This window comes from Manis pentadactyla, chromosome 1 (assembly GCF_030020395.1).
Source record: "Manis pentadactyla isolate mManPen7 chromosome 1, mManPen7.hap1, whole genome shotgun sequence".
NCBI lineage: Eukaryota > Metazoa > Chordata > Mammalia > Pholidota > Manidae > Manis > Manis pentadactyla.
The window spans coordinates 191,753,429-191,767,653 of NC_080019.1; positions in this window are offsets into that span (position 1 = coordinate 191,753,429).

Consider the following 14,225-nt stretch of genomic DNA (forward strand, 5'->3'; position numbering starts at 1 on the left):
GATATAGTCCTACTTGTTCATTTTTGCTTTTGTTTCCCCTGTCCAGGGAGATGTGTTCATGAAGAATTTGTTCATGTTTATGTCCAAGAGATTTTTGCCTATGTTTTTTTCTAAGAGTCTTATGGTTTCATGAGTTACATTCAGGTTTTGTATTTACTTTTGTGTTTGGGGTTAGACAATGATCCAGTTTCATTCTCTTACATGTAGCTGTCCAGTTTTGCCAACACCAGCTGTTGAAGAGGCTGTCATTTCCCCATTGTATGTCCATGCCTCCTTTATCACTTTTTAACTGACCGTATATGTTTGGATTAATATCTGGACTCTCTAATCTGTTCCACTGGTCTGTGGCTCTGTTCTTGTGCCAGTACCAAATTGTCTTGATTACTGTGGCTTTGTAGTAGAGCTTGAAGTTGGGAAGCGAGATGCCCCCTGCTTTATTCTTCCTTCTCAGGATTGCTTTGGCTATTCGGGGTCTTTTGTGATTCCATATGAATTTTAGAACTATTTGTTCCAGTTCGTTGAAGAATGCTGTTGGTATTTTGATAAGGATTGCATCAAATCAGTATATTGCTTTGGGCAGGATGGCCGTTTTGACAATATTAATTCTTCCTAGCCAAGAGCATGGGATGAGTTTCCATTTGTTAGTGTCCCCTTTAATTTCTCTTAAGAGTGTCTTGTAGTTTTCAGGGTATAAGTCTTTCACTTCCTTGGTTAGGTTTATTCCTAGGTATTTTATTCTTTTTGATGCAATTGTGAATGGAATTGTTTTCCTGATTTCTCTTTCTGCTAGCTCATTGTTAGTGTATAGGAAAGCCACAGATTTCTTTGTATTAATTTTGTATCCTGGAACTCTGATGAATTCAGATATTACTTCTAGTAGTTTTGGGGTGGACATTTTAGGATATTTTATGTACAGTATCATGTCATCTGCAAACAGTAACAGTTTGACTTCTTTACCAATCTGGATGCCTTGTATTTCTTTGTGTTGTCTGAATGCTGTGGGTAGGACCTCCAGGACTATGTTGAATAAAAGTGGAGAGAGTGGGCATCCCTGTCTTGTTCCCGATCTTAGGTAAGAAGCTTTCAGCTTCTTGCTGTTAAGTAGGATGTTGGCTGTGGGTTTCTCATATATGGCCTTTATTATGTTGAGGTACTTGCCCTCTATGTCCATTTTATTGACAGTTTTTATCATGAATGGATGTTGAATTTTGTCAAATGCTTTTTCAGCATTTGTGGAGATGATCATGTGGTTTTTGTCCTTCTTTTTATTGATACAGTGGATGATGTTGATGGATTTTCGAATGTTGTACCATCCTTGCATCCCTGAGATGAATCCCACTTGATCATGGTATATGATCCTCTTGATGTATTTTTGAATTTGGTTTGCTAATACTTTGTTAAGTATTTTTGCATCTATGTTCATCAGAGATATTGGTCTGTAATTTTCTTTTTGTTAGGGTCTTTGCCTGGTTTTTGTATTAGGGTGATGTTGGCTTCATAGAATGAGTTTGAAAGTATTCTCTCCTCTTCTATTTTTTGGAAAACTTTAAGGAGAATGGGTATTATGTCCCACAGTATGTTTCTTAAAAGCATCTATTCATATCTGCTCTTTCTTCTTCTCCTGGCTGTGGTCAACCACTTGTTCTCCTGGGGTCACTGACCCCATAGCCCAAGGTTCTCACCCTGAAAATGATGGCCCCAGTGGCCCCATGGTTCTCCAGCTGCTGTCTAGGTGCTTGTGGCCTGGGGGTCATGTTATTTATCTCTACAGATGATGACAAGTGGCATAAATAGTGAGAACACAGTTTCAAGTGAAAGTAGAATCTCTGTGCTTCTGAGCATAAAGAGATCTAGAGTTCTGGTTCCATCCCCTTAGTTTATGTGTGAAAACCAAGATTTCCAGAGTTTGTTTTCAAGTCAGCACTCGAGGGAACTCCCGACCCTCCACTGTACAGCACACCCACTGTGCTGTTACCACCTTCTCCTTTTTTTAAAAAAACTAAATGTACTTAATTCCTACTTGTCTTAAAATATATTACTGTAGCCACATGTGTGAAAGACAGGGAAGAACAATCCAAGCCAGGAAAACCCACAGGCCGCCTCGCCCTGAGCTCCGCATCTCCATTCATCAGCCCGATTCGCACCTCCCAGATGCCCCAAGGTGTGCGCAACACAGCGTCCCCCAAACTGAGCCTTCCTCCCCCAAGCCCCGATTTCTGCGGTCCCAGGAAGTGACTGCACCGACCATCTGTCCGTTCTGCTGACGAGAAGACACCTTCGCAGCTGTCCCCGCCTGCGCTCCCCCTGCCGTCTGATGGTCGCCAGTTCCTTGCACCTGGCCTTCCCGCCCCTTCTTCCCCCCCATGAAACCTCAGCCCGGGACCCCTCTTGGTCCAAGTGGCCTTGTGCTGCGTCCTCCCGATTGGTCTCATGAATCCATCGCGCCCCCTTCCAGCCCGTCCTCCATTTTACGTCCAGAGTGATGCTTCTAAAAAGCAGAACTGATTAGGAAACTCAGAGACCCAGGGAAGCTGAGTGACCACCCCCAGGCATCGTGCTCCCCTGTCCCTGAGCTGTGGGCCATTCCAGAGGTCAGACTGGTGACCGCAACTCCTGCAGGGCACCCCAGCACTGCTCCGGTTATCCTCAAAGGCTGGGGACTTCAGAACAAAATGAATGAATTTCATTAGTGTTCCTCGATCCTGGGGGTGTAGTTAGTCTGGGGTCAGCTGCCTGGGTTTAATTGTTTCTTCCTCCCTCACTGCCCAAACCAAGTTATTTACCTTCTCTTTACTTCAGTTTTCTTATCTGCAAAAGGAGACAGTAGTGGCTCCCACCTCATAGGGTTCATGTGTTGGTTGAGACAATGCGTGTAAAATGCTTTGCAACGTGGGTGCTGACAACAGTCCGCCTTTGGGCAGGGCGCCTTGGCCTATTTACACTGACGTGTGTGCAAGTTAAGGATTCTTTGGGGTGAGTCCTTAGGCCTCGTTTGAGCTGTTGTTTCTTTCTGTCCTTTGAATCTTCACTGGCACTTGCAGAGAAATGCTCACATCCATGGTTCAGAATGGTTCAACACAGTGTTCTAGAATTGGTTAATTCAGCATGTATGAAAATTTGAACAGGTTAAAGATAAAAAAGTAGCTGGAAGGTGCCTTAGAGATGTTTTGCAGTTTAGGAAACAGGTGAGAAAATGAAGGCTCAGGAAAATGGAGTGGCTTTGCCATGTCCTTCAGTTAGCAGCATCTCCGGGATCAGAAACCAGCATCAGAAAGCTCACGTCAGTCCCCATTCATTGGCAAACAGGCTCACTGCTTTGATAGGACGTCTGGAATGAGAGTCAAGCTGCGGGTCACGGCCATGGGCTTTGCAAACAGCTTTAGGGTAAATGCGCAGTCACGAAGATGATCTCCTAACGCCTGAAAGAAGTGTTTGTCCAGGGCCTTCTCTGAGGTAGGACACCGGAAACCATTTCCACCACTGCTGCCTCACTGAATCCTCACAACAACCTCTCGAAGAGGCTGTTTTTATTCTAATTAGCCCACTGGTATTGAGCTGAGGAAAGTGAGGTTCTGAGTGACCTCCGCAGTGACTAAGGAAGGACAGAGCATCCCGAGTCTTCAGGGAAAGCACAGGGCTGTCCCCACACCAGGGGTCTGTCGCCACTTCTTTTCCAAGTACTGACACACATCTCTGCTCCTCCTGGTCCTATCTGACCTTCTGGAAGGTGGCCCTTTGTCATTGGTGGTGTTCCCAAGAATCTCCTGTTTAGCTGTGTCCTCCCACCTGTCCTGTTCCACTGACCCTGTCTTGAGGTCAGTCAGGTGTCTGACGGCCCAAACAAGGGTAAGGCTTCAGACCATGAACCTCTCCAGTCCAGCCACGTTTCACCTCTTTACCTGAAGCCCTTGCAAAACGAGCCATCTCTAAAAAAAAAACGCATGGGTTCAATACTCTGAACATGTGTCTTCTGTGTGTGTGTGTGATCCGAGGCTCTAAATAGAGGCACCATGCTCAGTAGCAGCTGTTTTCTTTCTTAAAAAATTTTTTTTTATCAAAACAATTTACATACAATATTATATTAGTTTCAGGTGTACAACATAGTGATATGATATTTATATACATTATAAAATGCTTACCATGGTAAGTATAGTTTCTGTCTATCACGTACAAAGTTATTCCAATGTTATTGACTATATTCCCTATGCTGTACCTTTGATTTATTTGATAATTAGAAGTTTGCACCTCTTTATCCCCTTTGCTTATTTCACCCATCCTCCCCACTTCCTCCCTTAGGGCAACTATCAGTTTGTTTTCTGTATTTATGAGTCTTTCTGTTTTGTTTGTTTCCTAAATTCCACATATAAGTGAAGCCATGTGACATTTTTCTTTCTTTGTCTGATTTATTTCACTTAGCATAATACTCCTTAGATTCATCCATATTGTTGTAAATGGCAAGATTCCATTCTTTTCATAGCTAATATTCCACTGTGTATATATAATTTATGTGGCAGCTGGTTTCTGTCCATTAGGTGGGACAAGAGTTTTCAGGGCAGTAAAAAGAGCAGGGTAATGTTTGCTTATGTGGGATGTAGAAGAGTGGGTGCCTCCAGTGTCCTCCTCAGTCATGGGGGTGACTGCGTGGGGCTTGGGAGGCCTCATTTGTTCTCACATTTGCACAAGTATGTGCCATGTGCCATGCTTGCTGTGGTGGAAACACGGCAGCAGGAATGGTCTGCAGTCATTGTTCAGAGATTTTCCTGAACTCTAACTTCTAGGCAGAATATTTAGCAAGAGTGAAATAAAGTGAATGAGATCAAACAGCCTATTGCGTGTGGATGCATCTCTTACAAGCAAGAGCTGTCCCTGCACTATATAGAAGCATCTGCCCCAGTCAGCCCTGATACCCAGGTGGAAAGGCCAGAGGCCTTGGTGATTCTTGCGGGCTCTCCATGCTAAGATTCTATGGCTCTGTGATAAATTAAGGAATTAACAAACCTGATTTAATGTAACAGCTGCTGTGACTCCTTGTTTTAAAAATAGATGAGAAGATGTTTACCTTTTCTCCATGTTTCTTGCTTTGGAATATTTGTTTCCTCCTGATTTTTTTTTTAAGAATTAATTTTTAGTACTTGTTGTGTCAGGACTGATGGTTTAGCAATTTTCCAGGAGATTGTAAACTTCTCTAGGCTGACTCTTCTCCCTGTCCAGGCCCCTGGCATGGTATCTGGTGGAGTAGAGACACTAATAATTACCTATTGGGTTTTAAGGCAGTTCCACAAAGGAGGTATTCAGGCAGAATGCTGAGCTAGTGTAGAGGATTACGTGACCTGCAAGGTCCCTTCAAACACCAATTCTTGAAGCCTCTGTTATAGATTGTTATTGTCACTTATTTTTATTTGGTTCCACATGATTCAAAAATCTGTATGTGAACATTAGGAAACTGAAATGGTCTCTGGGATATGAAATTGGCTTACATTCTCTGTTCTGAATATAGACAGAAAGATTTGTAGGCCACTAGGAACTTAGAAGCGTAAGTTCCTCCTATTCTCCTGCTCTTCAAGTATGACTCCCAGGAAGGGACCTCTTACTCTCAGACTGGCCGGGAAACTGAGTGGTGAAGCCACCAATCCCCAGTGTGGGGCAAAGAGCCAGGAAGGGATGGATGAACGCACGGGATGAGGAAGTGGGATGCATCCCCGCTCTTGACAGTCAGAAGATTAACGAACAAAAAATCAGTTTTTAATTAACTAAAAGAATAATTCCTTCCATATAGACATAACCAGCTTTAATTATAAGTAGGAAAGTTAACTCCATAGCCCAGTATACTTTCTGGTGTCACACTGTTTTGCATTGTCCATTTGCTCTACTACTTTGGTTCTCTGACTCAAGAAATTAGTGCTCAATGAGTGCAGAGTTTAGATGGCCTGTGTGGCATTTACACAGCTTGGCCCAGAGCTCCTGCCTTACACATTGTCCTGGGAGGTCAATGCAAGGTCCTTTGTCTCAGGGGTTCAGTCCTTTAGTCCCCAAACAAAGAGGTAAACCAAAGAAGTAATGATACCCTTTGTTAAATTCTGCTTTGGAAAATATCAGATGGGGGGAGAATTGGTCAAATAAGATATTAACAAAAATTCAGCACAACTGGAAATCACTTAATGCCAATTAAGAAGACTGGTTGAATTTTGTTTTTCCTAGAAGACAAGAAATAAAAGTATGTTATTAAGTAATATTTGAAAATATTATCTCCCCATATTTTAGGGACAGCTACTAGACAATGTCATATTTTGGGAGTGGGCATATGTATTTATGATTTATTAACAATAGCATTTATCTTCTGTAAAAATTAAATTATTGAAATGGCATAATGTGGTTAACTTGGTTAGTTCTAAGTGGTAGATAGATGTGATAAACTTATGCTCTTCCTGAGAAGTTGGCAATGTAAATTTTTAACTGGACAGTCTTCTTTTCTTTCACTTTTGTTGTTTTCTATATTTATTTTGCATTTGGGAAAATATTTTTAAAATTTGACTTTATGTGTTTGGGAAAATACACTGAACAACCTTGACATGCTTATCTTTGTAAGAGATGGGAATTTCTTGTTTCCTTTGGATTTTGGAAGCAAAGAAATGGGGCTCCAGCTCTGGCAGGGTCTTTAGGGGTCAGAGTCTGAGGGAAGAGGGATCAAGGGTGAGGGGTCCTGGTGGGAATTGTAAGCCCAGGGCATTATGAGGCAGGCGTCTGTTGGAATTTTCTTTCTCTCAGGTATATTTATGTTTTCTAAAAGTTATCATGTAAGTTTAAGAAATCAAGCCTTGTGAATTGATATTATTGTACCTTTGGAATTTTCATGGGTAACTTATCTCTGAGGTATAGATAGGGTTCTTGATCTCTCTAAGTGTCATTTAAATGGAAATAAAATGACTGAAGCAGATGTGTTTTTCTTTGATTTTAGTATGTATTTGTCCCCCATTCTTGCAGTAACAAAGACTTGGAAACCACTGTCCACCCACACTTCTTGCAGGATTTGTCCCCAGCCCATCTCAGAAACAAAACAGAAGTAGCAGGGGACAGGAAGGGGTGCGGGTCTGTGTGTCGGGGAGCCTGGGATGCCTGGAGGTGGCAGAGGAGGGACTGTGTTCAAAGGACCAATGACCTGCCCTTCCCTCTCCTCACAGGCAGGAGGGGCCGTCTGTGTCCCCTTCAGAGTCCCGTCCGGCCCCACCCACTGTTCCCACGTCCCCTCAGACCCCTCGCCCGCTCTTCTCTCCTCAGCCCCACATCTGCAACTCCCTTCCTCTCAGAACCTTCCCCTAGCACACAAACATGCCTCCTCTCCCCACTCAAAGACAGCTTTCTAGAGCCCCCTCCTTTTCCAGTCCTGCCCCTTTCTTCATTTTTCCTTAATTCTGAAAACTCTTCACACAACAGCCCTCCTGCTGCCACCCACCCTCAGCTCCCATTTGTGCCCCACTTTGCCCCCACGCCGAGCCAGCCGGGGGAGCACTGTCCTGGCTCGCAGCCTGTGTCACCAGTGCCCTCAGCACGTGGGACAGGCCTGGGCCTGGCCTCCACCGGCAGGATCCCCCCCCCCCCACCGGCCCCTGGCCCCCAGGCCCTGTGCATCTCCTTGCAGCTCGCCTCCTAGCCTCTCCTTCTTGGTCACGCTGACTGGTTCCACAGCCTCCTCCCAGCCTTGCCGACCAGCATTCTGGGGCGCTCCAGAGCTCAGACCTCGGACGTCTTCACTTCCTCTCCATTGACACTTGCTCTAGGCCAAATGACCTCTCCCATGTGTATTAGTCTGCTAGGGCTTCCAGAACAAAATACTACACAATGAATGGCTTAAACAACAGGAATTTATTTGCTCATAATACTGGAAACTAGAAGTCCAAGATCAAGGTTGGTTCCAGAAAGGTAACACACCCACAACTGTCTTTATAGTTTGCAGTGATTCTAGTCTGCATGTTCAGTCTTTATGGTCAGTGTTTGTAAACCATGACAAAACCTTCTCATCAGGCATCTGCAGCCACCCCAACTCTCAGATGACAGATGCTTCTGTTTAGTCTTATCGTTTGAACAGCACTGTGGCCCTTGAAGGCTTTTAGGGGACACTGTCCTTTGTCAGTAAAGATGGAGATTGTAACTCAACAATTAGATTCCTGGTCAGTGATGAGAACATGGCTGCACTAAGTTAAGATAATATTTTTATTACTGCTTTTAGCAGCCATGCTTTAGTAATGCTTGCTCATTGCAGGCAAGAAGCCAGAGTATCAGACAGGAGAGGGGCCTTGGAGATAACGGGTCCAACTTCCTGACTGTAGAGGTGACGAAACCGAGCTAGATCTGCCTTGTGTGCAGGAGACAACACCAGAAAAACAAGGACTTTTTACTAATTTCTCTATAATTTTAGCTCTTTTTGAATTTTAAGTGCTACATAAATCATAGCACTTAAGACATTAAGTAATATGTGAGGATAAAATAAGAAGGCAGCATCTGAACAACAGGAAAAGGCCTCTCACCAAGAACCCCACCATGCTGGTACCTGATTTCAGACTTCCAGCCTCCAGAACTATGAGAGATCAATGTCTGTTAAGTCAGCCAGTTTATGACATTCTGTCACAGGAGCCCCAGGTAACTAAGACATCTACTCTGTTAGCATTAAGGTATTCTAGTATTTATATCATTTTTTACCTGAAACAATTTTAAAGATAGGTTTTTGACTTAGGATTTTAATAAACCTGAAATTAATTTTGTTAACTGGTGTGAAGAGGGGTAGAATTTCATTTTTTTCTTTTATGTGGATTACCAATAGTTCATCTTTTCTTCAAAAATATATAATGCGATAACTCTCTTCTATTGTTTCTGAATGTACATGGATTTTTGGGGGGGCTTGCTGTCTGTTCCCTTTGTCTGCTTGCTTGTCCATGTGCCGATTCCCGCTGTCTTAATTACTAGAGTGTTATACGTTAGGTATCTAGTAGGAAAAGCCCTCCATTATTATATGCAAATTATCTCCCTTACATTTGGAACTTGCCTTTTCTGTATAAATTTTGGAATCACCCTGCCAATTTCTGTGAAAAAAAAAAAGATTGTTATTTGAATCCCATTGAATTTAGGGTTTGCTGAGAATTGCTGTCTTTATGATTGAGACTTCCCACCCATGAATCTAGTTTATTAGATTTATTTCTAGGTACTTAATACTTTGTTAAAAGGTTTCTTCTTTTAAAAATTATATTTTTTAACAAAATATTCAATCTTAAATACATAGTTATTTGCTTTCAATGATCTGAAGTTATAATTCACACCTTTTCGGTTTTCAATTGTTGACATTGATATATCTATAGTTAGTCTAGCTCATTCTATGGTAGACAATATTTCTTCAAAAGAAAACTTACTAAAGTTTTTGGTATTCTACATATTCATTTTGCTAGTTGTGGGTTTCTTTTTATTTATTTTGCCTTGGAATAAGAAAAACAAAGTTTCCTAATTCTGGTGATATATATCATGTATCAAGTCTGGAAAATTCTGAACTTTTCCCAATCTCTCTAATTTCCCCTTCTGAAAGTTGTTTAAATGAAAGAGATATATGTTGCATCTTCTTATTCTATCTTTTCTGTCTTATTACTTATCTTTCATACCTTCTAACTATTCAGTTCTTTTGATGAATTTGGGTTAATTTCTTGAGCTCAACCTTGCATTTTATTAATGATCTCTTCAGTGGTGGTAATTACTATTTAGCTTGTCAACTGAGATTTTAGTTTTTTAAATCAATTTAAATTCCTTCTATAAGTATTTAATCATTTTAATATTTGAAACTTTATCTCAAGTTCTTGGGGCATAAGGTTTGTTTATGGTTGTGCCTCCTGGCTTCTGCTTGCAAAGAATTCCCTCTTTGTGAGCTCATTTGGGGGCAGGATTTGTGGGACCCTGTGTATTCTGAAGAAGGTAATTTCTTTCAGAGAATATGTACATTTCCTTATGTAATGACTCTGAACAACTTGGGACAATTTTAAAAAATTTTGGTATCATTAATATAAAATCACATGAGCAACATTGTGGTTACTAGATTCCCCCCATTATCAAGTCCCTGCCACATACCCCATTATAGTCACCGTCCATCAGTGTAGTAAGATGCTATAGAGTCACTACTTGTCTTCTCTGTGCTATACTGCCTTCCCCCTGTGCCCCCCCCACGTTATGTGTGCTAATCGCTATGTTCCTTATTCCCCTTACTCTTTCCTTCCCACCCACCCTCCCCAGTCTCTTTCCCTTTGGTAACTGTTAGTCCATTCTTGGGTTCTGTGATTCTGCTGCTGTTTTGTTCCTTCAGATTTTGCTTTGTTCTTATGCTCCACAGATGAGTGAAATCATTTGGTATTTGTCTTTCTCTGCATGGCTTATTTCACTGAACATAATACCCTCTAGCTCCATCCATGTTGTTGCAAATGGTAGGATTTGTTTTCATCTTATGGCTGACTAATATTCCATTGTGTATATGTACCACATCTTCTTTATCTATTCATCTACTGATGGACACTTAGGTTGCTTCCATTTCTTGGTTATTGTAAATAGTGCTGTGATAAACATAGGGGTGCATATGTCTTTTTGAAACTAGGATCCTGCATTGTTAGGGTAAATTCCTAGGAGTGGAATTTCTGGGTCAAATAGTATTTCTATTTTTAGTTAACTTGGGACAATTTTTACGTTATTTCTCACTCTTGGGGGTGAGATGACATAGTGTAAATTCACACTTGAAATTTGTGTGAACACAGGACTGAGATCTCTGGAGAGAATGAATTCCATAGACAGACAAGAGACCTTGTCATCTCCCTGGGCTGGTGTTTGATGGCCTTTGAATCTACACTTTTGTGGAGGGTACAGCCCACCAGGAGCTCTAGTTTCATGTAAAGGTTATCAGTTCTAAGTCCTTGCCTCATATGAGCTCAAGGCCTCAAATCCTTTTCCTGCATTGCTGTTAGAACCCAAGTCCCTTGATAACTGGGGAATGTATCCCATTCCATACAGCATCAGCTTCTGCTTGATGTTTATTGTAAGTATCCTCTTTGTTTTGATCCTTGGAAATTTATAATTCTTGAGAGATATTTATTATATGCCCCAGAATTTCTAGTACATTTTTAAAAAGAGACTATTTCCAGTTATTGTAGCACACCAAAACTGCTAGAAACTGATGTGTCTATTGGGTTTCTATGTAGAAAATTGTGTTTTCTGTGTCAGATGTCAACTTTATTTCTTCCTTTCAAGAAAAAAAAAAAAATATATATATATATAGTCTCATTGTTTAATTTTCTAGAACCTTCAGTCTTGAACCTAATGGTAATTTCACCATTCAGAATAATGATGGCTATAGATTTTTGATAGATTTTTAAAAATTAAGTGAAAAATGTTTTCCTCTAATCCCAATTTCTTAAGGGTTTTTAAAAAATCATAATGGGTTTGAATTTATTATATGCTTTTCATGCATGTGTTAAAATCATTATTTTTCTTCATTAATCTCTGGGTTTTGAGAATCATATTGATAGTTTTTCTAAAGCTGAACTATATTTTTATTTCTGGGATGAATCCAAATGACCATGATATAATTTCCCCCCAACCTTTTTATTTTGAAGAATTTCAAACCTATAGAAAAGTAAAAAGAAATAGTTCAGTAAGCAACCATATATCTTTCATCTACATCTGTCAGCTTGTAGCCATATTTGATATGTCTGTCTCTCTTTGTGCACACACACAGCTGAATGACAGGTAGCAGAATATGTCATCTCAAAATATGTTACTTTGGCAGAAGGATTATTTTGAGCTTAAGGTGATTAATCATAAGTAGATATAATAAAAGCTTTGCATCCTCTCCACTATTTGCCTAAAAGCAAGACTTAAATATGTAAAGGTGTCTCTTCTCCTGTTTGTATTAGGAAAGACAGAGTTAATCACTGGAGATAACTCTAGACCTTATCAGTCCAGAGACAGCACCAGAAGAATCTGTATAAACCTGGCTAAAACTCTCCCTTACCTACTATTAGTTTCTCCTATATTTGCCTTCCTACAATTAGCCCTGCTAGAAGCTCAAAGTTCTCCTCCTTTTCTTGCTACTTTTCCAAAAATTTGTATTTCTTTTGTTAAGATGTTGTATAAAGCCCCTTTGAATTACTTATTGCTGATGCTCCCATGTTATATGTGATCGACATCAGTAAACTTTTTTTTTGTTTTTTTTGCTTGTTAAAAAGAAAAAGACATTAAGTTATATTTGAAGAACCGTTCTGTAGTATTTGCTCACCCTGCAGCATGTAAGCAAAGACCTCAAAGTTAAAATCATCCCACTCAGAGGATCAGAATGTTTAAATGACTTTCCCAAGTCTGTCTTTGAGAGCTCAGGATTCTGTAAGAGAAATACATAGATGTGGGGGTTAAACAACAGAAACTTATTCCTTACAGTTATGCTGGCTGGGAAGACTGAGAGCAAGGTGCGGGCCGATCCAGTTCCCAGGGAGGCACATTTCCTGGTCGTGTCCTTACGCAGTGGCCGAGAGAACTCACCGCTCTAGTGCCTTTTCTTATAAGGACACTAATTCCGTCATGAGGATTCCATCCTTACCACCTCATTTAAAGTTAATTGCCTCCCCAAATACCATCACACTGGAGGTTAGGACTTCAACATAAGAATCTGATGGGGAGAACAGGGCCCATCAGTTCAGATATCTAAGCTGGCCTGTGCATACAGTAAAACAACAAATTTGACTGGATCTATACTGTTGGAACTCAACCAAGAATTAGGAGAAGTGCAAATTGTAGCGCTCCAAAGTCTTACAACTACAGACTATCTACTGTTAAAAGAACATATGGGATGTGAACAGTCCCCAGGAATGGGTTGTTTTAATTTGTCTGATTTCTCTCAGACTGTTCAAGTTCAGTTGGACAATATCCACCATATCATAGATAAGTTTTCAGAAATGCCTAAGGTGCCTAACTGGTTTTCTTGGTTTCACTGGAGATGGCTGGTAATTACAGATATGCTTTGGTTATGTAACTATACTCCTATTATGTTAATGTGTGTGCGCAATTTAAGTAGTAGCTTAAAACCTATACATGCTGAAGTTACTCTACAAGAAGATATGTCAAAGAAATAATCATCTTCCCATGTTTTCTTCCGCCTGCTACTTCTATAGCTTTTCTTCTTCCTTCCTAATTACAACCCTTAAATAGAATTCGTGCCTCATATCAAATTTACTGAGTATCATAATTCTTCCAAGTGGTAAAGATACCTCAAGACAAATGCTGGGCATAGAAGCCACAGGGCATAAATCTGCAAAGAAGTAAAAAGCTAACCTTTTCAAACAATAAGGCTTCTCTCTCACTTACCAACTTTACATTTCCCTGTATGGCCCCGGAAGATGACTGGTTAGCCAGAGACGGGTAAGATTCCTCAAGGGAGGAACAACCTAAGACAGGCACAGTCGCAGGGGGGCCATCAGGTGAGAAAATGGGGCTCAACAGAGGTGAGGCTTAGAACCTCACCTCCCCTGTTCTGAGAGAAATCTTCTGCATACGTGGATGTTTTATTGCCCTGGTCTAGCTTGGATTAACACATAGTCTACAGGCACACACCTGATCATCTACATTTGCTCTCTTACAACACTAAACTGTGTTTTCTACCTTTATCTTGTATCTACCTACCACTTCAGCATTTTATTAAAAATAATAATAATAAAGAGAGAAATGTGGTATCCACATATAAATCAAGTATAAAAACCAAATGAGTATTCATATTTGAACTGACTGTTTATAGTTCATAATGCATGAGCAAAACCAAAAGTTTCTGTGATGACTACCCTTGTACTGTTCACTATGTAACTTATTCACTATGCAAGAATTTGTTCTCCATGTAAGAACTTGTTTGTTATGCTTCAGAAGATTGGAGACTGACGAAAATTAGGCTTGGGGTGGATTAATGATTGTGCATTGAGCATTGAGTCCCCTATACAGAATTTTATTGTTGTTAACAACCATTTGATCAATAAATATGAGAGATGCCCTCACACACACACACAAAAAAGTACACACTTCCAATTGTAAAATAAATAAGTAACCGGGATGTAATGTATAGCATAAGGAATATAGTCAAAATATTGTAACAACTTGGTATGGTGATAGCTGGTACCTAGAATTATCATGTATATAAATGTTGAATCACTGTGTTGTACACCTGAAAC